Consider the following 25507-nt stretch of genomic DNA (forward strand, 5'->3'; position numbering starts at 1 on the left):
CTTGGAGTAAGCAAAGTTCAGATAATGAAGTTTATATCTAGGATCTAACACAAGTGCAATAGCCAATATAGGACTCAAGTTCGTCCAATAACTGTTAAATTTTTCTTGCATCTCTTTTACCATCTCCCTAATGTAATCAATATCATTTGTACTTTCTTTTTTGAGTAACACCTGAACTCGACAAACTCCTTCAAAATAAAGATTGGAAGTAGGATACTTACTACCAGAAAATAAAGTCGTGAGATCATAAAATGTCTTGAGAAACTTTGTGACAACTTCAATTTTCTCCCATTCTTCATCAGTTGGACAATCTTCATAGTCTGGATCCACCTCCTTTAAATGAGCAAAAACAACTCTATAAACAAGACAGCTGTCCAACATGAGATAAGTTGAATTCCACCTGTATAAAACAACACCAAGTGAGTATACTATAAACATTAATACAATCTCTAACTGTATAAGTATAACAAAATAATAGTAGAAACCCACCTTGTGCTCACGTCTTGACGAATACCCCTTCTTGTTCCAGACATTCCTAAAGCATCAACAATGTCCAAGAATTTTTGTTTTCTTACTTGAGACTTTTTAAGGGACTTCACAGACTTTCTTATCTTAAGCACAGCTGGATCAATCTTCACAAGTCCATCTTTTACGATAAGAGCTAAGATGTGAGCACAACAACGCACATGAAAGTATTTTCCCTTGTTAAACAAGATCTTCTTCGCAACAAGTCTGCTTTGCATAATTCTAGCACAAGCTCCGTTATTTGCAGCGTTATCCAAGGTGATGTTGGATACTTTATCTTCAATTCCCCAATCTTCTATCATCGCAAATAGCATGGCAGAAAGATTTTCACCTATCAAAGAGTGGAATGGGTAAAAGTTAAAACTCCCAATTAAGTAATTCACTTGTATGAGGTGGTGGAAAATCTCAAGACTAAAGCAAATAAGCAATATATAAATATCACATGATAAAATAAAAGATGTCATGAATTAAGTGCTTAACCTATATGAGGTGGTGGAAGTTCACAAAAATTCAGAAGATACTTCTTTAACTCCCAATTTTGATCAAGATAGTGCACAGTTAAGCTTATATACCCTGTAGTCGTAACAGAAGTCCACATGTCAGATGTTAGACACATCCTACCTGCAAGGATAAGTCAAATACATCAGCAAATATTATGATAATCAATCACTCATACATACAAAAGTAAGAAACAAAACATGTCACCGAAATTTGAAATTCTGGAATGCAACATACCTGGAGCAAGTTTCAACATGTTTCGAATACCTTCTTTTCGTGTTTTATGTCTTTTGATAACATCAGCTTTCCCAGTATTCCTTGATATTGGTTTAGCATCCTCATTTAGATAAGCACATATATCCCTAAATTCTTTCCATTCCACCAACGAAAATGGGACGTTTCTTGCAATGAGTAATGTTGAAAGAAGATCCCGGAACTTCATTTGATCAAATTTGCGTACGCGGGTAGACAGCTGGCCGTTCTTTGCAGATAACATCATCTGCCCTATGTCCTTAGACTGACGCTGAGGACACACATGCCTTCTCATAGATGAGGTTCCGCCTTTGCTGCTTTCATATTTATATCCAAATTTACAAGCCTTACACACTCCCTTCTCTGTTCCATCTTTCTCTTTAACGCGGTCAAAAAAGTCCCAAACATCAGATCTAAGTCGAGATTTCTTTGAATTGTTTCCTTTCTTTCCAATTGAAATAGTTGTAGGTGCACAACCAACAGTTGCAGACACATTCTCAGAATCTACCATTTCAACATCGTCATCCTCACTACTCATAACATCGTTATACTGTTCTTGTACACTTGACATCCTAGAATAATGGAGCCACAAAGAATAGGTCAGACTCAAAAATCAGTAGTTCAGTACATTACTTTACTTACTTGTAGGAAATAAAAGAAGCATACTACAATAAGTTAGATGCATTATATTTATGCCTAATGGTGAGCATAAGAACAAGCATTTACTTTCACAAACCCTCACCCTATCATATCTCAAAGAAACATACACAGTGCCATTCCATGTACAAGACGTAAACAGCGTATCAGAAGCACAATACTCAGAATTTGAGAAAACTAAGCTAAAGTCTAAATAACAAACTGATTAACAGGTACCAACAACAATATTGGGTGCAATCTTAATGGATAAATCAGGAAGAAGGCCTCTTATGATTGTAAGTGGACTGACAGTTCAATGAGTTCATGTTAGCCTACAAGTATAAAGAGACACCTTGGTGAAAAATGTAGTCTGGTTTGCTTACTTGCTTTTCAGGTGTCTGCGACAGAAACCTTCCTTGGATGCTCACTTGCTGGACTCTCTTTCTATCTTAAGGTACACTGCCAATAAATATTTCGGAATCCTTCTCTTATCCCACTGAATTTGTTCTCAAGTACACTGCCAAAAAAAAAGAATCTTATTTATTGTTAATGGTCCCTTCCCAAATATAATGCGATGAGAAATGAAATGCAAGGTAAAGGTGCTTTCAATGTTTTTATGAGACATATAAGAAGTCTGAAAATGAACATTGGGTTTGGCAAAGAAAAGATCATGTACTACTCCCAGTTAGACATCCATCCTATATTTTTTTGTTTAAATCCACCTTGAATTGCTCAAACATTTAAAGCTACAGAAAAATTTAAAACTCTCTGCAAATATAATTCAATCTAGTTAAGGTTATCAGAACTGTAAATCGCATTCACCGCATGATCGTGATGCTACTACAGTCTGGATGCCATGCTTAGCTGCTTACATATCCTATCACAAAAGGCCAATCCTCTTCCTTCTAGTGTTTTCCTTTGTCAGCTGAATTTATTGGCTCCACCGTCATCCATGGATGTTATCCTACATGAACCACTGATAGATAAATGTTCATTGCAGTTTGCAGACATTCATGCTAATTGACAAAACACTTTCTTAATTTTCACCAGTCAGTCAACCATTGACCTTGTCCACTATATGCAAAAAATTGTGGAGCCAACTAGGAGAAACAAGAAAAAAAACATCCCCTTTGCGAACCATTGACCTTGTCCATGTGATTTATTTGGGTACACAACTTACAACTACACATATATATAATCTTAAGTACACTGCCAATAAATTAGAGTATGTAATTTGTGAAACAGACCCATTAGATGTTATTGAACTGGGTTCCCCTACTAGCTCTTGCTGGAGTATTGGTAAGACTAGACTCTTAAATCAACCAACAAAAGTATCACCGAACAGAGTTCTAAACAATCAAACAACAAGAGTACTCCGATAGATGAATAAAGAAACCTATCTCAAAAGTGAACTAAGAAGTGAGATGATTTAGCCAAGTACAGATAATTTGTACAAAATACAAGTCATTAAGCATAACCTAACTAGTAGTCACTACCCCATATCCTTAGATTCTCAATCAGGTGAATTCTCCCTGAAACTTTGTCAGCTTCTCCTTAAGCTAATCAAACATAGACAAATAAAGCCAAAACCCAATTTCCCTGCGGGATCCTAGAAACCCCCTGGACCCAATTATCAAAATTCCCATATGGGTTTTACTTCTGTAGTGTATAATTGAACCTATTCAAATAAGTATCCTTCCAGAATTAGGGAAAAAATAATGATCAATCAAATCCAACACACACAATTCATAGAAAATCATTAAAAAAAAGTTCAACAACAGTACTTAATCAGTATTCAATATTTCAATAAGATCCATCTATGATTCTATAGAATCTATACTAACACAAACCCTCACACATTCAAAAATCGAAATCACTGAGAACTAGAATCATATACTGATATAAATATAGTCAAAAACTCAAAATCAGATTAATAAGACCACAAAGGTAGACTGACTGCAAATAGTTAGATTAATAAGACCACAAAATCAGAAAAGTTTTTATATTAACAATCCAAAAAGAAAATAGACTGCAAATTAAAGTAATAATACCTTTTGAGTTTTGATGATTGAGATTCTTTTGTTATCCACAAATCAAAAGAACAAATTCCGCTTGTAGGCTAACATGAACTGAATCCGATTGATTTATGTTTAATCTCAAGAGTCACGGACTCACGAATCACGATTGATTTAGGTTGCTAAGAAGAAGAAGATGAGAACATTGAGAAGTGACAGAGTTCTTCAGACTCTGAGAATTAGAGATTCACAGTTCTTCAGATCAGACTCTGAGAATTAGAGTCAGAGAAACGAACGAAAGGGAATCATCTAGGTTTTTCTTTTTCTTATACCACGCGTAGAGACTAGAGATTAGAGAAGTTAGAACACGTATAGACTCTATAAGACAGACACGTATATGACTCATGGGAGGGGCGAGTCAGGCGACGGCACGTGTCTTCACAAGTTACCCAGGGCGGGTTGACGGGCTGAACCCGCGGTTTTGGCGGGACGGGCCGGGTTAACCCGTTTGTGCACGGGCCTGCAATTTACCAACCCTAACCCGGCTTGTTTAGAAACCAGCCGAGCCGGGTTAGGGTTTTTACGGGCCGGGCCGGGTGAACCCGCGGGTTTTGGGCTTGTTTGCCAGCTCTAATTAGAGTCATTACCATCACCCATCTCTCTCTATTTCAATTATTAAATGAAAAACCTAATCTCTCTCGATAATCCTTGTATCAATTATTACAGACGGATCTTATCCCTCTATTCTTATGATTTTTTCTAAGAGAAAAAATCTGTGGTCTCTAGGATTTCATCTTCTGCTTCAATCCTTACATAATTTTCATTCTTCTCTAATAACCTTTTCAATCTCGAATTTTTGATGTCCCAAATTTGTATTCTTCATCTCCATCGTGTTCCCGGAAAAATATTCACGGTTAATTCGGCACCTAAAAAGGTATGACAAGATTTTGTCCTAAGATTATCAAACTTATAACCGAATACATGAAATCAACAGGGTTATTTGAAACCCCCAATTTTGTTGTTTCTTTTACCATGTTTTCTTTTCTTAATTTTTTGATTCCAATTTTTCAATGTTAACCAAATAAATTTTTGTAATCTCTATTAAAAAAAAGGAATTGATTTTGCTTTAAACTTATGAAAACAAGTTGTGAATTTTCTTTGTTTTGTAGGATTTTTTTGATGGCGTCAGTACAAGTAATTGGTTCAGGAATCGGTACTTGAAGCTTATTGCCTTCATTTGATGGATTTAGTAGATCTGGGTGAGATTAGGTTTTTCATTTGATGGATTTAGCAGCTTAAATTTTTTTTTTGCTTAATAAATAGACTAATGAAAAAATACCTCTAAATCTTGATGTACTTTGTTGATACTTTCAATCGATGTAGAATGATAAATCATCGCTGATGAATAACCCTACAAATGATGGCGCAGACTGGTGGTGTATTGTACCGTTCCTGTTGGTTGTTGCCGAATTCAACAGGTGGGTTGGGAAGGGATGTGTTGCAACTGCAAGTTACTGGTGGTATTAGCCTAAGAAAGGGTAGCTGCGAATGGCGAGAAGGGGCTTTTGCTGTGGCTTGAGATGCAGGAATGGTTGGTGTTGTATGAAAGTCAGGTGGTTACGATTGCGATGAACCTGAATTGGGAGGCAGTGGAAGGAGGTGGTGGATGTGTAGTTTTGGAGCTGATATCCAGGTACGCTGGGAACATTTCTCAAGTAGTTGAGTTTCAGGATCTGGTGGTAAAAGACATATCCTGTTGTTTTTTTTGCGATTATGGTACCCTGGTTTCGTGCTAACGAAACTTCTAGACATGCAATCTCGACATAATTTAAACATAGCATCTAGTGTACATTTCACAAAAGTCGAGTATGGAATGCGCAATCTTACTGTACTCATCCATTATAGCATCACAATTATAGCTTGTCCCACACCATGGTACTGTTTATAGTAAGTAAACAGTGTCGTTAAATATCTATCACTATAATAATCATCATACCTAAGATAGTATAGTTCAATATCAGGCCAAATCATCATAAGAAAGTGGCATAATCCCAATCATCATACAATGTCTGTCCAAACTGCTTGAACAATTTCCTTGAGCATTTATTTTTGAAATTTCCTTCTTATGCAGTAAATGTCGATAATTATTTCTTTTTGATCGATGTGTCTCCCTACTGCGGGGTTACTACTACATAACAGAGTACTCATTTTTCTAATATTTGTTTCCAACTAAACAAATCAGGCATGTACAAGTCTGGTCGAATATCACTTTCTAGATTCTTTTTCCTAATGTTTTTAAAGCATCTTCATTAAGTCATTTATAATTTGTTGAAGATTTCTCCTTTGTTAATTTCTAAGCATAATTTTTGATTATTTTCCTATATAAGTGGTTTCACCATTCTTAACGTGTTCTAATCTCTAGTTTTTGTTTCTTTCTTTCTATTGTATTTGTATAGCTTTCGAGTACTCGTCACAAAATCACAATGTGGTCCAAGTCAGTTATGATGACTACAAGAAATGCAACGCTGCATCACCAATGAAAACCTTCACTTCTGGCAAAGATACAATTCCAATTAAGCTCAAGGGACACCTTTTCTACATCTGTGGATTTTGAGACAACTGTAAAAAGGGACAGAAGGTTGGTATTAGAGTTGTTGATGCCCTTAAAGCTCAAACTCCACCTTTAGCACAAGCACCTTCTTCTTTCGCTCCTACACCTTCAGCATCAGTCAGTGCCCCAGCTCCTTCAACAAAGATCTTATGATCTTATATTACCAATTCCTTTTTAATGTTATTCAAGGTCAGTTTGAAAAATATTTTATAGTCAAAGATGCTACTTTGTTCCTTCTAAGGTATTGGATTGATCTTCCTTTTGGACTCTTAAGTTGAGTGAGATTAGATTGTTTCTGGGTGTTGATAGCATTTGGATAAGATTAGTTCTGGCTTTTCGTCTATTTTCTCTATTAAAATGACTGATTTTTTTTCAATTCCATAAGAAGTTTTGTTTTTTGTTGGTTCATAGGGTATAGATTACTACTACCTCAGATGTGGGTAAGATAGCCGCATACACAATTTTAACTCAGTCCTGTTTTTGTCCAATTATTTTGTTGCAATGTTGCTTTTAATTAAGTTAATTTTCCAACTAGTTTTGCGACTGTTGGTGAAAAATCATCTGTTATGCCGGAGAATTTCATAAGTTGAATTGCTTATTGGAACACGCGGTATGTATGTGCTTATACCTTAGATGCCCAAGAAGGCAACAATATCGTTTCATACTTAGGTTTTCATTTTGTGAAGGCTTGACAGAAGTTTGAAGAAGCTTATTGTATGTATGTAGGCATGTACCCATATACTAATTTGTACATAAGACTCTTTATGAATGTTGCCTGACTCGTTTTCTCATCCTAATTGCTTTAGCTTCCATATTGTATTGTAGAATGGCTGAAAGTAAGCATTTTATTTGTATTCATTATAGTCTTACTGCTAAGGAATTGAACAAATGGTTAATTTTCTTAGTGTTGGATTAGGTTTCCTGATGATCCACCTGGCGTAACGAGATCTGAAAGCTGGTGAACTTGTATGAATGTACCTGTTATTTCATTTGGTGGGAGTGAATTTTATTCAAGGTGAAATACACGAATCATTGAAACTGAATTTTCTTTTATTCTCTTAGTCCGAAGAATACATATGCTCTGACCAGTAGTGATAATGATACATTGCTTCTTTTATATCTATTCTTAATCATATTATATTCATGCGGATAACGTCATTTTTATATCCATGTTGTAATCGATTGTATCCATACATATTTTGTGTATACCACTTATGATAATACAGCCAAGCAATCTCATGCAGTTGGCGATTGTGGTTCCTCTACACAATCATCCCACTCTGTTATTGATGATCAACCAGAAAAATGGGTTCATGTTACTTACGATAGATGTTACTTCTGAAAATTTGGGCATTAATGAAATTTTATTGGGACAAGATTTTTCTTAGTTCTCTGTTGACTCTGTTGCGTGAAGTTTTATATGTTTTCTATTTTCTTGTGCACATTATTTACTGTATCTTGTCTGTTTAGAATAAATGACAACTATATTTTTTTTATTGAGATTGTCCAGAGATGTGCAGGAGGGTATTTCATACGCACTTCCCCCATTTATATTTTTTGAAGCTATCCTGGATTGGTCCTTTCTATGGCATTAACTTCATTATTTACTTATTGGGGCAAACATTCCACAGAGATTTGGAAGCTTGAGTTTGTTGTTTAATGGCTACCAAATTGATTATCACTTAATTACAAGGTACGAAATTTCAGCTTGGATTGGTTATTGAAAGCAAAGCTAATCAGTCCATGGAAATAAGTTGGCATGAGAACATAAAACCTTATTCTGCTCAGGTATGTCTTAGTATATACATGGATTGATAGCGATTGATTCATACATTTTTTTTTCTAAGTTGTAATTGACGCTGCCTCCAATCATGTCTTAAGAGAAGATATTATATTTCTCGCCAGTATAATCCCAATATATGCTTGGGTTTTTAACATGCATGGGTTCATTGTAGAAACATTAAGCAGTTGGATAGTTGGAGTGGAATTCGGCCAATACGTATATATTGAACTATTCAAATATTCTCAACCCTTTGCTTCATTTTTCATGCGTGTCAACTGTGTAGCTTTCTTCATGTTTGCTGACCAGCCTCACTCCTGCCTGTCTGCAAGTTCCAGTTTGCTGTCTTGTTCAAGAACTGTTGCTATGAGATTGATTTTGCTGCCTGGGTGTCTCCTTGTAAAGGATCCTTTTATCTTGCAGGGTCTTGTAGTGTTCGGAAGTTGTTGTTTTTCCGTATTCTTTTGTTTTTTTAGTGTTTGATAATTGATGCTAATTACGTATGTATTATTAGCATTTTGTAAAAGTCGTACAAGCGAGTTCGAGTCTGTAGAAACATTTTTGTTTAAATCATATATATTTTTCTATCATTTTTTCATGTATTCTTATTATATGTGATGATGTTGACCATCTACCTAATAGGAAACAAAGGAAAACCAAGCAACTGTATGTTATAAAACTATAATGGACTAGGCTTTACGATGACAGTTTCATGAAGTAACTGCTAGTACCACTCATGTGACAGATTGTTCACAAAACCCTTACTAAAAGTGTTTATCATGGCAGTTCTTTGTAAAAAAATGTTACAGTAAGGCGTTTGCTATTAAAAAAATAGGGTTTACGATGACAGTTTTAAGTAGAAAATGTTACCTAAGTTGTCAACCATGACAGGTTTATGAAAGAAACTGTTACCGTAGTATAAGAGTTGAGTTTCTGATAACAGTTTCCTGTAAAAAATGTTACTACAAGTTGTCAACAGTGACAGGTTTAGGAATAAACTGTTATCTTTCAGCCAGGATTCTGTAACAGTTTCTTAAAGACCTTTTGTAACAGAGGCTTTGGTGACAGTCCAATAATTTTTCAAAACTGTCACATAACTATTTTGGTGACACTTTTGAACTGTCACCTAAGCCCCCTGTGTCGTTACCAGTCTCTCCTTGAGTTGTTCTTTGCGGTCCTTCCTCATCTTCCTCGTTATTCTCATAAGTGTCCAAATCGTGCGTCGTATCGAATACAAAAATCGATCGCCGATTATATTTTATATTTTCTAACACAATTGGGTAGCACTCTTCGTGCTTAAATTTTTTCCGATCGTTGCATTCCTTGAACCTCTTGTTCACTTCTTCAAGCTGTTAATGTTTTTAAAAACACTTAAGTACATGGGCGATTAAATATTAGAAAATAATTGTTCAAAAAATCAAGAATGCTTACCTTCTTTTCAGGACCCCATCCAGTATGATATTCACCTTCCACTTCTGCCTCTTTTGCCTAAAACAACGCCACATCTTTACTTATTCCCTGATATCGTTTTTGCCAGAAACTCCAAGACCCCTCCGAATTATTAGGAAAATGAAGTTCAATATCATCCTTGATACGAGTCCACAACGTCGCCTCTGATTGATCAGTTCCAACGCCAGGATCTTGAGATATAGATAAATGAATTTTACACATCGTTACATCTTCAATTGTCGTAAAATTTGGACCTCGTGCTGCTCTTGGTGCCATTGTAAGCGAATCGGTGAAAAATTTCCAAATGATTTGAAAGCCGAAATAATATTTCTTCTTTCTTGTTCTGATAGATAGTTTGAAGTAGTAGTTGTGGGAAAATGTTACAAGATTTCATGTGTATATATAGGTGTTTTATCTGAAATTTCCAACGTTCGAAAATATCTTCCAAACTTTTCAACGTTCCAAATTATCCAACGTTCGATTTTCTTCAATGTTCGAAAATTACCAACGGTACAAAAATTTTCAAAAACAATTTTGTCTAACATTTTAATTTCTTTAAATGGGGCGGAGCTATTAAGTACGCTCAACATCAGGCGTTAACTATACATACGCCGGGATGGGGCGTTAACTATATAATCGCCTGTATGAGGCGTATCTATAATATTCGTCTCACTGGGGCGTAAACTTTATGACCGCCTGGCGTGGGGCGTAAATTTCAGCAACGTCCCAACGGGCGTACATTTCAGCAGCGCCTGAATGAGGCGTAACTTATATACACGCCTCTTTATGGGACGGTGACTTTACATGCGTTTCACAAGAGGCGTAGTTTATATGCACACCCGATGACAAACAGTGACTATATGTTCGCTCAACTATATGTATTTTTGGTCTTCGTCCCAGACCAAATATGGTCCAGAATTTGGTTTTGGTCCAGCTTTTAGAGACTCTAATTATAGGTTTGGTCTGTCAACTGCAGTTGCTCTCAGAGACTCTAATTGAAATATTACATCTACACAAACTGATGACATAAATATGAGAAAACATTACCATCAAGCAACCCTAATTGCTTACTAACAGAAATAATGCTATGATCTGCTACTCAATCAGATCACACAAATAGAAAATAAATCAAAGGGAAAGAACACATGGATATTACTGAACTCAATTTCTCATTAACTAGTTTTTTTTGTTAGTGTTCTTCAATACATTGCAGACTCAATTTATACTAGTTGAGAACATGACTCACTACTAACAAACTCCTACAAACCAGCAACAACGACTCACGACTTCCACTACTACTGACACGTTCAAAACAGAACTGAAGACTAACAAATAACTGAAAACACATACACGAACTAGGCACTAATTTTTGACACTCCCCCTTAGTGCATAGTTACGGTCAATTACTCCAAGAAGGTTCCTAAAATTTTCAAACTTAGCTCTTCCAAGTGCTTTGGTAAAGACATCTGCAACTTGTTCTTCACTTGGAATGTTCTGCAGCTCTATTTCTCGATCAAGCACCTTCTCACGAACAAAATGATGTTGAATTTCGATGTGTTTACTGCGAGCGTGAAACACCGGGTTTGCTGCAAGCTGCATTGCACTCTGGTTATCACATTTGATAGGTACTGAATAGTCTACCTTGTTGCTGATATCACCAATCAATCTTTTCAGCCAAATGCACTCCTGTGTAGACATAGTTGATGCCACATATTCAGCTTCAGTGCTTGAAAGTGCCACAGTACGTTGCTTTTTACTGCACCAGGAAACTGCTGCTGAACCCATATAGAAACAATATCCAGTAGTTGAGCGCCTGTCATTCATATCACCAGCCCAATCTGCATCAACGAATCCGTGCAACGAACACTCTTTATTGCCTGTGTACATAAGACCATACTCCAAAGTACCTTTGACATAACGTAGAACTCTTTTTGTTGCAATCCAGTGAGACACACAAGGTTTCTCCATAAACTGAGAAACAACTCCAACAGCATACAGAATATCAGGCCTTGTGATAGTTAAATATATTAAACTACCTACAAGTTGTCTATATAAGGTTGGATCCTTCAATGACTTCCCTTCATCTTTCAATAATTTGAGACCATCCTCCATAGGTGTAGCCATTGGTTTTGCATCATCCATGCCAAAACGCTTCATTAAACTGGTAGCATACCCCTTTTGAGAAACAAAATAACCATCTGCCTTTTCTATTTCAAGCCCCAGAAAGCATCCAACTTCTCCCAAGTTTTTCATTTCAAACCGAACGGATAAGTTATCTTGAAGACGTGCAATTTCAGCAACATCGTCTCCCGTAATTATCATATCATCCACGTATAACAATATCATGGTACACATATTTGTTTTCATTTTAACAAATAAGCTAGAATCTGATTCTGAAATCTTAAAGCCACAGAAAGTAAGATATTCAGAAATCTTACCATACCAAGCACGTGGAGCTTGCTTAAGACCGTACAACGCCTTCTTTAGTCGACAAACGTAATCCGGGTACTGCTCTGAGATAAAACCTTGGGGCTGCTCCATAAAGATTTCTTGATCCAGTTCACCATAGAGGAATGCATTTTTGACATCAAACTGCCACATATTCCAGGAGTTGTGCGCTGCAAATGAAATGACGCTTCTTACTGTTACCATTTTTGCGACAGGACTGAATGTCTCTTCATAATCCAACCCATAATTTTGTGAGAACCCACGAGCAACTAGGCGTGCCTTGTATCGATCAACAGCTCCGTCAGCCTTCTTCTTTAACTTGTAAACCCATTTACAGGTTACTAGCTCGGTATCTTTAGGCTTTGGTACTAACTCCCACGTGTTGTTCTTCTTGAGGGCTGAGATTTCCTCTTTCATCGCATCCTCCCATTTTGAAATTCCTTGAGCTTCTTTGTAGCATGAGGGCTCAAGTCCAGTCATATTTCCTGAAAGAAAACATGATGTCACAGTACAAGGGTTTAATTGAATCACATAATCTTTGAGATGCTTAGGTTGCTTTCTTGCTCTTGTTGACCTCCTAGAAGAATCTTCTTGCTGATTTGAATCATCAGAGTTGCTCCCCCTACTACTTGTAATATCATCATCAGTTGTCACCTCTTGGTTTCTCACTGAATTTTCTCCATCCACAGCAACGGGATCATCAATTTCATCCTCCAAGTTGGTAACCATGTTAGGAATAGTGTAATAATTTGATACCTCGTCAAATATCACATCTCGAGAGGTGACACACTTCTTCGTCTCTGGATTCATACATTTCCACCCTTTCCTACATGGATCATAACCCACAAAGATGCATTTTCTAGCTTTTGGGTCTAGTTTTGTTCTGTTGCTTTTAGGCACATGTACATAACATATAGACCCAAATACACGAAAATAACTCACATCTGGTTTTTTATGAAATAGAATTTCAAATGGAGATTTTTCGGTACCTGGCCATGGCGGCAATCGATTTACCACGTGACAAGAACACTGCATTGCTTCTGCCCAAAACTCTCTAGGAAGGTTCTTATCGTGCAACCATGATAGACTCATCGAGGTGAGGTGTGCGATCTTCCGTTCTGCTACTCCATTTTGTTGTGGGGTACTTGGGCATGTCATTTGTCGTCGAATGCCATGATGACTGCAGTAGGTTAGAAACTCGTCTGACATATATTCACCTCCATTGTCTGTTCGCAAACACTTTATTTTTGACCCAAACTCCTTCTCTACGTTGTTCTTGAATTCCATAAACCTTGAGAAGACTTCGCTTTTGTTTTCCATAAAGTACACCCATGTGTATCTTGAATAGTCGTCGACAATGATCAACATATAATGAAGGCCACTGTAACTTGGAGTTCTGGTCGGACCGGTGACATCTGAGTGTAATAATTCAAACATTTTTGATGACCGGTTAACTGAACTTTTAAACGGAAGACGATGAGATTTACCGTATTGGCATCCTTGGCAGATGACATATTGTTGTATTCTCTCCAGATCAGGTACACCATCAAGTAGTTTCTTTGAAGAGATTTGTTGCAGCAGCTGATTTCCAATATGGCCCAATCTTGCATGCCAAATAGATGCACGATCATTCCTCCAAGTATTCTCTACAAAGGCTTCACTTGCAGTCATAACAAACAAGGACTCCTTCTTCTTTCCAGTGAGAATAATGTCACCTGTTAACGATTTAATATTCTCGATAATCTTTACGTCTTCAGGACCAAAAAGAACATACCTTCCCGACTTGGTTATCTGAGGAACAGACAGAAGGTTCTTTTTCAGTCCGGGCACATGATATACATTATCCACATCTACGTTATCTCCATTTCGTTTTTTAACTATGACATTCAGCTTCCCTTCATTCACTACTGGATGCACCGAGTTATCAGCTGTAACGATTGCTCTCCCTCCATCATGTCTACGGACATCCGAAAGTAAGGACTCGTTTCCAGTTGCATGATGTGAGCAACCAGAATCGACAATCCATTCCTTCGTATAATCAATAGAGACATTTGCATTACACAACTTTTTACTCTCCTTCATATCAGCAACTTCAATTGAAAAACATTGCTCCCATTTAGGGTCATCATCCTTCTTTTCATGGACGACATTCGCATTTTCATCCACGAGCTTTGCACGACATCTCTGCTGAGTGTGACCACGTCTTCCACACCTAACACACTCAAGCCATTCTTCATATCTCGTGCGACAATTTCTTGCTATGTGATTAGGCTTCCCGCATTTGTGACATTTAAAAATCTTCTTTCCACGGAACTCCATCTCTCCATCAGCATCTCTTGATTTTTCTTTGGTGAAAAGTACATCTTCTGAACTGTGGTTTCTTGACATTTGCTTCATTAACGCCTCTTGGTTTGAGAGAAGATTTTCTAACTCAATGATGGACGGTTGAGTTGTCCACCCTTGAATACTGGAAATAAAAGGCATGAATTCTTTTCTCAAGCATCGAATTATATGACGCCGCGTTCTTGCCTCACTGATCTTCTCCTCCTCATCCAGTTCTGAAATTTCAGCACAAAGGTTTTTGATTTTCAGAAATAAATCAGAGATGGACATACCTCCTTGACTTAATGTCGCAAGCTCATTCTCAAGAAATTGTAACTTGGCAGTATTCTTCTTCATATTCAACCTTTCAAGGTTATCCCAAATTTGTTTTGGCGAGGTCTCATCACGAACATGATCAATATACTCCTTACTGATTGATGTTCGCAAGGCATAAAGAGCTTTTCCGCATTTTATCTTCCACTTCCTACGTGCTTCAGCATTATCTTGAGTGTCGTCAGGAATAACATCAGCACCACTTACAAGATCCCACAGGTCTTGACCTTGCAGATAGGCCTCCATACACAAACGCCAATACTTGTAATTGTTACCTACAAGCTTCTCCACACATACTTGAGCCGAATTACCACCATTCATCTTCACAGACAAGAACAAAAAAAAACTAGACTTCTCTTTCAGATTTTTTTTTTTTTTTTTTTTTTTTTTTTTTTTTTTTTATGTTGTAGCAAACTAGTTGTACTCGAACAAACAGGTTTCTCTCAACCTGCTCTGATACCATAACAGAAATAATGCTATGATCTGCTACTCAATCAGATCACACAAATAGAAAATAAATCAAAGGGAAAGAACACATGGATATTACTGAACTCAATTTCTCATTAACTAGTTTTTTTTGTTAGTGTTCTTCAATACATTGCAGACTCAATTTATACTAGTTGAGAACATGACTCACTACTAACAAACTCCTACAAACCAGCAACAACGACTCACGACTTCCACTACTACTGACACGTTCAAAGCAAGACTGAAGACACTACTACTCACACGTTCAAAACAGAACTGAAGACTAACAAATAACTGAAAACACATACACGAACTAGGCACTAATTTTTGACACTTACCAAAACTACCGGCTTTATTGGTTTCCCTTCATAAAGCATATGCTAGTATCATTTGTTTTTTCCTTGGCGCTTACTACTGCTTGGGTTCGTATTTTCCGGCATGTGTTCAATCTTTTGGAAATCCCCTTAGTTAATTAAACTCTAGATGGGAAGAAAGAAAAGACAATAGGGAATAAGGTTATTACCCTAGATGGAAGAAAGAAAAAACGAATTTTAAAGATGATACTTACTCGGGTAGGATGCCACATGGACCAACTAAAAGTTAAATTTCTTAGTGGATTGCAGAAGTGCAAACGTATCTCAGAACTTGATCACGAAAGTGAAACGAACTTTGCTATTCACTGCCCATCTCTGTTGTCATTAGATATTATAGTTCTTCTTGCTGTTTCGACAGATTTTATCGTGAATTGATATGGCTTACAAAGCGAAGAGGCGTAACACTTAAACTGGAAAATTTTGTGCGAAAAGTTTCTTTCTCAAGGGACACCAAGCTAATGCCTAACAGTCGTATGTTTTCGTCTATTGTTTCTGCCACATGGCAGTCTAACTTTCTTCCAATCGAGAAAGTAAATCTGGTTTCGCCATGTCAGCAAAAACATTCTCCTTTATATAAAGAAAGTATTGATTGTTACTCTTTCTCAGAGCTTATTACAAATGTACGCAAAAAATTGTTGAAGGGTGTCAAGCTGTGAAACATGTTCAACAATCCGGCAAAGACCCATTTTTGTTTAACGTCACATACCTAGGAAAACATTCTTGGATTCAAGCAAAACATCCGGTAGCAGCGCAACAAGATGAAAAACTATTGAAAAAACCACAAGAAACACAAAGATTGGTGTACGAACCAAGTAGTTCCCGGATCATCATCACCTTTATTCTCATTTCCTATTCCATGTAACGGGGAAAACAGTGGCAACAACATTTTCTCTTCAATGACACCGGAGAATCACTTCACGAGTAGTACTTTTTTGGGTCCTTCTCATACTGCTTCAGAATCCAGTTCATTTACTGTTTACAACTCTGAAGTTGCACAAAACTTACAAATTTCCGATGATTCTTGTGAACTCACTTCACCAGCAACTTGGGCATTGCATTCTACAGATCTCAACGATTTCGTTAGAGACTTGCTAAGTTGAGTTAGCCAAGAGAGGTAATGTGCGCTTAGTAGAGGGGGAGGTCGCGGTATGTTGTTAGCCTGATTTGCCGAGTGGTCTTGAATCACCTCATTCCTCCTATTTTCAGTTTTTCTCATGACTTTTTTTTGTAATTTGTGTTTGTCATACTCTAATTTGTTGGGGTACTCTCTAAAGTCTAAAATAAAATTGTATAGCAAAGTTAATTTTTGTCTTTTTGATCAAGTAAAAAAAGTATATTCGACTTTTTACTAATTGTATAATACAACTATGTCTTATGGAGTCAGATCTAAAGATTATTAAGAGACTGATTTTTTTGTATTTTGAGATCTTTCCCATGAATATCCCATATATTGTACAAATGTTCAATGGAGTTGTACCCCATCTCTCATTGCAAGTGAGATGGCGAGAACTCGACTTAACTAGTGAAAACTTAGTGAAAACTTCGTAGCACTTTCTCCCCTGATTTAAAACGTCCGGTGCACAAATTGATCAGTAAGCTAGCTAATTGGAAATTTCATTTCTCTTTTGTTGTTTTTCCGTTCTTTGTTTTTGAGAGATTCTGTTTGTTTGGTTTCGTCCAAAAGTACTAATTAACCTATCTTCGGAAGTAGGGTCCTATTGCTCACCCTATATTCATTTAAGATGGTTACGTACGTACTTTCGTTTTTGTTTCTTTGAAATTATGCCCTCCTCCTAAGAGGGTACAAAGAGATAACATGTGCATGCTACCTACACCTTTTCAATGTTTTCATGAATGGAGGGGGTTTACCTACTTAGCAGATGAAGCTCTCTTTTATCAGGGACCATAAAATCTTCCACTAAAGGGTTGTTTGGTGAAAGGACTGAGCCAAAGTTAAAAACCCTAATGATGTTGAAATCATACAGACTACAATTTTGTGCAACGGCCTTTTATTGTTGGGACCAAAATGTTGGGACTTTACTTTGTTTCAGTAGCACCGCCGACTGAAACAATATTCCTTCTATTTTTCTAGTTTTGAAATTAATTAATATTTGTTAAGATAAGAAAAAAAATTATTTTTGCAAGGAAGTAGAACATCTAAAGACTTAAAGGCCTAGACAAATAAAGCTCCCACATTAAATGATGAGGAAACCCTCGCTTTCTATTGGTCGAGATAGGTCTTTTTTGAGTTTTGTGAAACGAGCGTTTTGGTGAGGACATTTGGCAACGTATGATTGGTTTAAAAAAATAGGAAAGGATAAAAAAAAGGAAACCAAATTCAATTTGGAATTCGCGAGGACACTTGACAACATATGATTGGTTTAAAAAGAATAGGAAAAGATAAAAAAAAAAGGAAATCAAATTCAATTTGGAGTTCGCGAGGACACTTGGCAACGTATTATTGGTTTAAAAATTACAGACTCAAAAGGAAAACCTAACCTACCGTGTTTGCAATTTTATGGAAGTCCAAATTCAATTTGGAAATCAAGTATCTACCGTATAAGGATTCTTTTTTCCAAATTAATACATAAAGGGGAAAAATCCTCATGTTTTCTGCGAAAATAAAATGAAAAGTAAATAAAATACACACATATTCTCCACCTATTTAATGTGTTTGCCCGCCCACCAAATCAAAAATACATCGCCACGGGGCGGGGCGCAGCCGCACGCATACCAAATCAAAAATGCATCGCCACAGGATGGGGGGAATCCCCGCGCACACCAAATCAAAAATGCATCCCCACGGAGCGGGGCGAAGCCCTACACACACCAAATAAAAAAAATGCATCCCTTCATAGCAAGGCGAAGCCCCGTACACACCAAATAAAAAATGCGAACCCCGCGCACACCAAATCAAAAATGCATCTCCACGGGGAGCGGCGAAGCCCCGTACACACCAAACCAAAAATGCATCCCCATGGGACGTGGCGAAGCCCTGCGCTCATCAAATCAAAAATATATCTCCATGGAGAGGGGCGAAGCCTTGCTCACACCAAATCAAAAATACATCCCCGCGGGGCTGGGCGGGGCGAAGTCTCGCGCACACCAAATCAAAAATGCATCTCCACGGGTCGGGTGAATCCTTGCTCACACCAAATCAAAAATGCATCCCCACGGGGTGGACGGGGTGAAACCTCATGCACCCCAAATTAAAAAAATTAAAATGCCGGGTGCGTAGCACGGGCACAAATCTAGTATAGCTAATTAGTTGTAATTATCGTTATTTATGTGCAAGAATTATACTTTCAGTAACAGTTACAAGACCGAGCTGGAGCGTTAGGTACACAAACACTGCGAGAAATGTAGCAAACTTAACATTTAATGACAGACTTTCCCTGACGCTAGAACGAAAAACATATACCAACAACACCTTTCATGAATGGAAGCAGGGACGTATTTAAATTTGGATGAAACTTCCTTTTGCCGGTGAACAGAACTGATCAGTCAATTTTTTTTTCTCTTTGACCGAGTCAAAACTATAAAGATTCTTATTGGGACCCCGGCCTCGATATTTCAGCGTGAAGTATTTGGCACCGCGCGACTTTGTTTCTGATCCAAAAAGCCGGAATTTGGTTTCACATTTGAGATTTGAAAACTGTCAAAAATGTAAGTGAATCTTATGACGGAAAAAAACGTTTCTACAGTATGATAGCTGCAGAAACGTAAGACTAATGCTGTCTCGGATAAAATAATTAAGATTATGCGTATCGCAACATCCATAGTAACAGTAATGAGCATTCACGAGTAAAGCCTACAGAAGTAAGCATAGAAGGCCGGCATGTACGAGTTATAATACATATAGCTCTACAACAGTAATAAAAACCTAGAAACATCTCGGATCTTTCTATCCACGAAGAAAAGTATAATTTCATTAGTGCATGATTGTAACGCATATAGTGCACAGCCGTCTTCTCTATTCATCCGAGCAGCTAAGTTACAATATCCTAGGTAACAACTAATTGTCGCAAAGTCCCTAAATGCTATAACTGTTGTATTGTGCATTAGGAGCTGAAATTACTTACACAAGAAACAACTTTCGCTTGAAGAGAGCCATATATAGTACTCTTGCCTATAAGTATGAGTTAGACAAATGCAAGATATAAAGAGAAGAAGTGTGCGAGGAAGTGGTGTTCGTGGGTTTGATATAGAGATGAAGCCATTATTGTGCTAATAGTGGGCTTTGGTTTTCTGAGTAATCGTGGGTCTGATCAAGCTACGTTTAGGGATGTAAAAACGTAACATCATATATGTTTGTTTGTTTTTTCAATATTATAGTTATTTTTATTTATTTTTTGGTTTTTTTGATTTATTGGATAAGGAGTATTTTTTATAAAAAAAAACTGGTTGGAAACATAGTAAACTGAGTTCCAACAACGTACTACATTAGTTGAACAGGTGACCTTGCTAGCCTACCAGCGAGCCTTACGAGAAACCCGCGAAGGGAGCCGATTATGTCGTAAGGGGCAAGCTAGCTCTACCTTCAATGTTAAATTCCGCAGTATTGCATCATAAAACCTGTGAGAAATGAGGGTGACCAGCTATTATTATTACTATTATTTATTTTTTCTGGATCTGACTAAAATAATCTGACTCATCTGGATCTGAACTTAATCTTGGATAATGGTTAAACTCCCATGGAAAGCTTTCCCTTTTTCATTCGTTATTATATGACAGAATAATATCAAAGAGTATCTCACAGTAATTGAGAATACTATAGTTTAATGAGAGAATAAAGCTAAGTAACGAAACAACATAATATCTAATCTATTACACCCCCTTAGTCGGAGCGGGAGAAGAGCAGACGCTCAGACTAGCACGGAAACGAGTAAACAACTGTCGTGGAAGGCCCTTGGTAAAACTATCAACATATTGATTTTCCGAGGGGATGTGCAGTACATGAATATCACCAATACGAATGCGATCACAAACAAAATGTATGTCAATCTCCACATGTTTGGTGCGTTGATGTTGAACAGGATCACCAGACATATAGACGACACTGACGTTATCACAGTATACAATAGTGGCACATCGTAGAGGTAGATGAATCTCAAGAAGTAAGTTGCGAAGCCAAGTAGTCTCTGCAACTGCATTGGCCACTCCCCTATATTCAGCTTCAGCACTTGAGCGAGAGACAGTGGCCTGACGCTTAGAAGACCAGGAAACTAGATTGTCACCTAGAAAGATGCAGTAGCCGGAAGTGGATCGACAAGAAGCCGGACACCCCACCCAATCAGCGTCAGAATAAGCAGTTAATCTAGCGAGTGCAGTAGCAGATAGGGACAAGCCATGATCAAAAGTACCCTGAAGATAACGAAGGATCCGCTTAAGGGCCTGCATGTGAGGCTCCCTAGGGTCATGCATAAAAAACATACATGTTGAACTGCATAAGAAATATCCGGTCTAGTGAAGGTGAGGTACTGAAGATCCCCATCCAGGCTTCGGTATAAAGTAGGATCCTCGATCACAGGACTAGATGTTGCATTGAGTTTCGAATTGGTATCAACTGGTGTGGCCACATGATTACAATTTGTCATGGATGCACGTGCAATGATTTCCTACGCGTAAACTGACTGAGACAAGTAGAGGCCTGAAGATGAGCGGTTAACAGAAATACCCAAAAAATGATGCAGTGGGACAAGATCAGTCATGGAAAACTCTCGTTTCATCAATGTAATAAATTTGCCAAGAAGATGATCAGTATTTGCTGTTAAAATGATGTTATCAACATATAAAAGTAAGTATGTCGTCTCAGATCCAGATTGGTAGACGAAGAGAGAGGGATCACATACACTACCCCGAAAACCACAATTGGTAATAAACTTGGCAAATTGCTGAAACCATGCACGAGGAGCCTGCTTCAGACCATAAAGCGAACGACGAAGTCGACATACATAATCAGGGTGTTCAGGATCAACAAAACCCGGAGGCTGATGCATATAAACTGTCTCAGTCAAATCCCCGTGGAGAAAGGCATTCTTGACATCTAGCTGATGTATAGGCCAAGAACGTGAAGCAGCAATAGTAAGCACAGTACGGATAGTCGCTGGTCTGACAACCGGACTAGACGTTTCAAAACAATCAACTCCAACTTGTTGGGATTTACCATTTGCAACTAGGTGTGCCTTGTGACGCTGCAAGGAACCATCGGCATGAAATTTGTGGCGAAAAATCCACATGGAACGAATAACATGTGCATCTCGTGACCGAGGAACAAGTTCCCAAGTATTAGTTTTCAACATGGCAGTGTATTCATCTAGCATGGCTGCATTCTAGTTAGGGTCCCTAAGAGCATATAGGTGTGAGCAACGCAACAAAGAGATCTTATATTTGGACTGGACATGAAGATTGAGTTTGTGATTGGGGCAAAAAATGCCTCGAGAGGATCGATCGACCGGATGAGAGGGAGGAAGGATGGGTGGAGCCGTAACAGTGGGAGGATGTACAAGAGTAGGAACTGGAGAGACTGGACTAGGGGAGGCAGATGGAATGGAGACTGTAGGCTGTTCATTCGAAGCAGTAGGAGCCGGACTAGTAGATGTGGTAGCGGAAGAAGTGGGAGGCACTGTAGGTCTGCGCCTGTGGGGGGGGGGGAGTATATGGAATAAGGGAACTGAGGACAGCAGACGAGGGGGATGAGGGAGGCGCTGAATGGTAGGCAAGGTTTTCAGCAAAAGAGTGGTGGATAGGTGAGGGAGAGGATTTTGAGTCTGTAGAACTGGTGGGAGTAGAGGTTGGGAATGGGAAAACAATTTCGTCAAAGGTTACATGACGAGAGATGATGATTTTATGTGTGGTAACATCGAGACAACAATAGCCACGATGATTGATAGGAAAACCAATAAAGACACATTTAGTAGAACGAGGAGCAAGTTTGTGAGGTGTGGTAGAATAGGTGGTTGGGCCGCTGGACTTTGGGTCCAATCATTTCTGTTGGAGGGTGGTTGTGGACTATGTCTGTTATTGTTGGGACGATTTTGTCGCTATTGCGATGCACAGGGGAGGCAGCAGCAGCCAGTGTCGTTGGTGTAGAACTTAGGGTTTGTTGAGAACGCCTTATTTCTTCCGTTCTAAGTTAAGATCTAGCAGAATCAAAACTAGGCATAGACTGTTGGATGAAAGAGGCAAAAATGTTGTATTCCTCCGGAAGTCCATTGACAAGTTGAATAACCAATCACTTGTCATTCATCGGGAAATCGAGATCACTTAAACAGTCGGAGAACGACTTAAGTTTATCGCAGTAATCATCAACACCATTACTTTCAGTGAATTTAAGGTTACCGAACTTACTTTCAAGGGGTGCTGCGCGGCTGCCTTTGTTGTCTTGAAATAATTTCTTAAGGTGATCCTAGATTTCTTTAGCAGTTTTGCCTGATTTGAGAACGGTGAGCATCAAATCTTTGGTCATGGTAGAGAACATCCACTGGCGACAGAGAGCGTCTAGCTGTTTTACGGTAGCGGCATCAAGATCCGTTGGAGTTGCTGAGCCGTCAATGAGAAAAACCAGATTATGAGCTTGGAGATGGAGTTCGAAAAGGAAAACCCATGAAGAATATTCATCCTGTTTGATATCCATGAGAATGGGAATGAGAGTTTTGATGTTTGTGACGGCAAAGGATGGATGTAACGATTTCTTTTCACCGGACATTTGATTTTGTGTAGGAAAAGAAGAGGGATTGATGGATCGTTTTAGGCTGATACCATCTTAGATAATTGGTTAAACTCCCATGGAGAGCTTTCCCTTTTGCAGTCGTTATTATATGACAGAATAATATCAAAGAGTATTTCACAGTAATTGAAAATACTACAGTTTAATGAGAGAATAAAGCTAAATAAGGAGCCAACATAATATCTAATCTATTATTTAATATGTTTGATCTTTTGAGTCAGGTTTGACTCAACTGATTCAAAAATATGTGAGTCAATGACTTGGTCCCATGAATCCAAAGCATTTTACTGCCAAACTTAAAATCGGGTTGGAGTCAGATATTTTCTGCATCAGGTTTTGAAAGATCAGATTCAAACTCAAAGAAAAACGGTATGACATCTAACCTGTGCTGAGTCAGGGGCCTGGCGCAGACGCCAAGTCAGTAATTATAAAAAAAAATAACCATGCCCTAACTTCAATATCTTACTGTATATAGGAGTGTCTGCCGACTTCAACATTTAATTAGAACATTCTACACAAATATTTCTAGCTAACAACAGAACGATAATTATAAACCATTGTATACTATTGACTTACACAAACTATTATAAAGTCAGTGTTGTAATCTTTTGTAATCTTAACATCCTACTGGACAAGCCTTATCACTGAAGTAAGGAGATACAATTTCGTACAAGTGGATTCAATTAATTTTATTCAAAATAATAAAAACCACATAAAATCATATAAATGACGATGATATTTGAGTTAGATTCTCTGCATGAACCTATCTAATACTTGGGCACTCCTCCATGAAACTTAATTGGTCGTTGCCGTCGTATTCATCTTACGTAATCATAACAACGATTTGAGGATGCCAAAACTTCCTTGAATGAATTATAAAAATTCACATATTCTTCTTCTTCATTACTCATTAACTCATGATTACTCCCTCTGCTCTCTAGATCTTGTTGTACCTACTCATTCTGGCACTTTTGGAAGTTAGTATAAAATTAGCTCGAGTACCCCCATACTCAGGTTAATCTTGCATCCACTTCTCTCTTAGAAACACTGAAATGGAGAACAATCGAACTCATAGCATGAATTACTTGGATCTGAAGACCTCGATAATCAATGAGCTAAACCAAGCTAAAGAGCTGCTCATCAAACAATTTCAAATTAATCTTGATGCTAATTACTCTACTAAAAGCAACTTGTTATTACCTGTAATCTTATATTCTCTAGACAACTGTCTTTCATTGATGAGTGGGATTAACTTCGAAGCTGGCAGTCAGCCTCAGGCGACCGGGGTGATTGAATCATCAGGTCCCGCTGGTGGAAATCAATCTCCGGTCGACTGTCCCTCTGTTCCGGTTAAAAAGCCATCCAAAGAGAGGTACATAGATATGCATGAACCTTATATGTTTGCAATTTTTTGTTTTGGTGCGCTAAGCCTTTGCAATAGTGCAACATAAAGGCGACGCATGAAAACACCAGTAGTGATGGGAGCTCAAAAACATTAATTTAATATCGGGTGAGCCGAGAAAAGCTAAATTGATAAGAACAGATGAACTACAATTCTTCATCTTAGCCAAAAAGGCTGAGAAACGTTCTTGGATGTTAAGATATTCGGGATAGGTTATATTGGTATTCAAAATAGTCTGCGAAATTTGATAATGAAGTGTATTTTCATTCTGTGATTATAGGAAATCACAACTGAAGTGGACAAAACAAGTACGTGTATGCAAGCAGAAGGGGCTCCAAGTATCTCTAGATGATGGATATAATTGGAAAAAATATGGACAGAAAGACATTCTTCGCGCAAAACATCCAAGGTTAGCAAAAATATTGTGTGTAATTTTCTCGAATTAGTCCATTTTAATACAAGAAAAATTTCATCAGCCCTACAAGTTTTCCTCAAAACCGGTTTTGTGTTGCGTACTTTTTCAGATCCTATTACAGATGTTCGCGTAGCAGTGCTGCAGGGTGTAAAGCTATGAAACAAGTTCAACAATCTGATGAAGACCGATCCATGTTTATTGTTACATACCAAGGAAAACATACTTGTATGCAAGCTGCAGATTTAGTAGC

General features: G+C 37.9%; 1 long non-coding RNA gene and 1 pseudogene across 5 annotated transcripts; one reads left to right on the forward strand and one right to left on the reverse strand.

Moving 5' to 3' along the window:
- The first annotated feature begins 4620 nt into the window (after positions 1 to 4620).
- LOC113274595 lies at positions 4621 to 8904 on the forward strand. Of its 5 annotated transcripts, none has more exons than XR_003323093.1 (5): positions 4621 to 4860; positions 5096 to 5185; positions 5356 to 5619; positions 6383 to 8325; positions 8493 to 8904. It is a non-coding gene; the product is annotated as an uncharacterized LOC113274595 (long non-coding RNA). The 5 variants fall into 5 exon arrangements; XR_003323092.1 differs by having other exon boundaries at positions 6383 to 7552; positions 8048 to 8904; XR_003323091.1 differs by having other exon boundaries at positions 6383 to 6726; positions 7454 to 8904.
- A 15950-nt stretch (positions 8905 to 24854) lies between these two features.
- LOC113276829 lies at positions 24855 to 25028 on the reverse strand (annotated as a pseudogene).
- Positions 25029 to 25507: the final 479 nt, after the last annotated feature.

This window comes from Papaver somniferum, chromosome 4, assembly GCF_003573695.1.
Source record: "Papaver somniferum cultivar HN1 chromosome 4, ASM357369v1, whole genome shotgun sequence".
NCBI classification, from domain to species: Eukaryota; Viridiplantae; Streptophyta; class Magnoliopsida; order Ranunculales; family Papaveraceae; genus Papaver; species Papaver somniferum.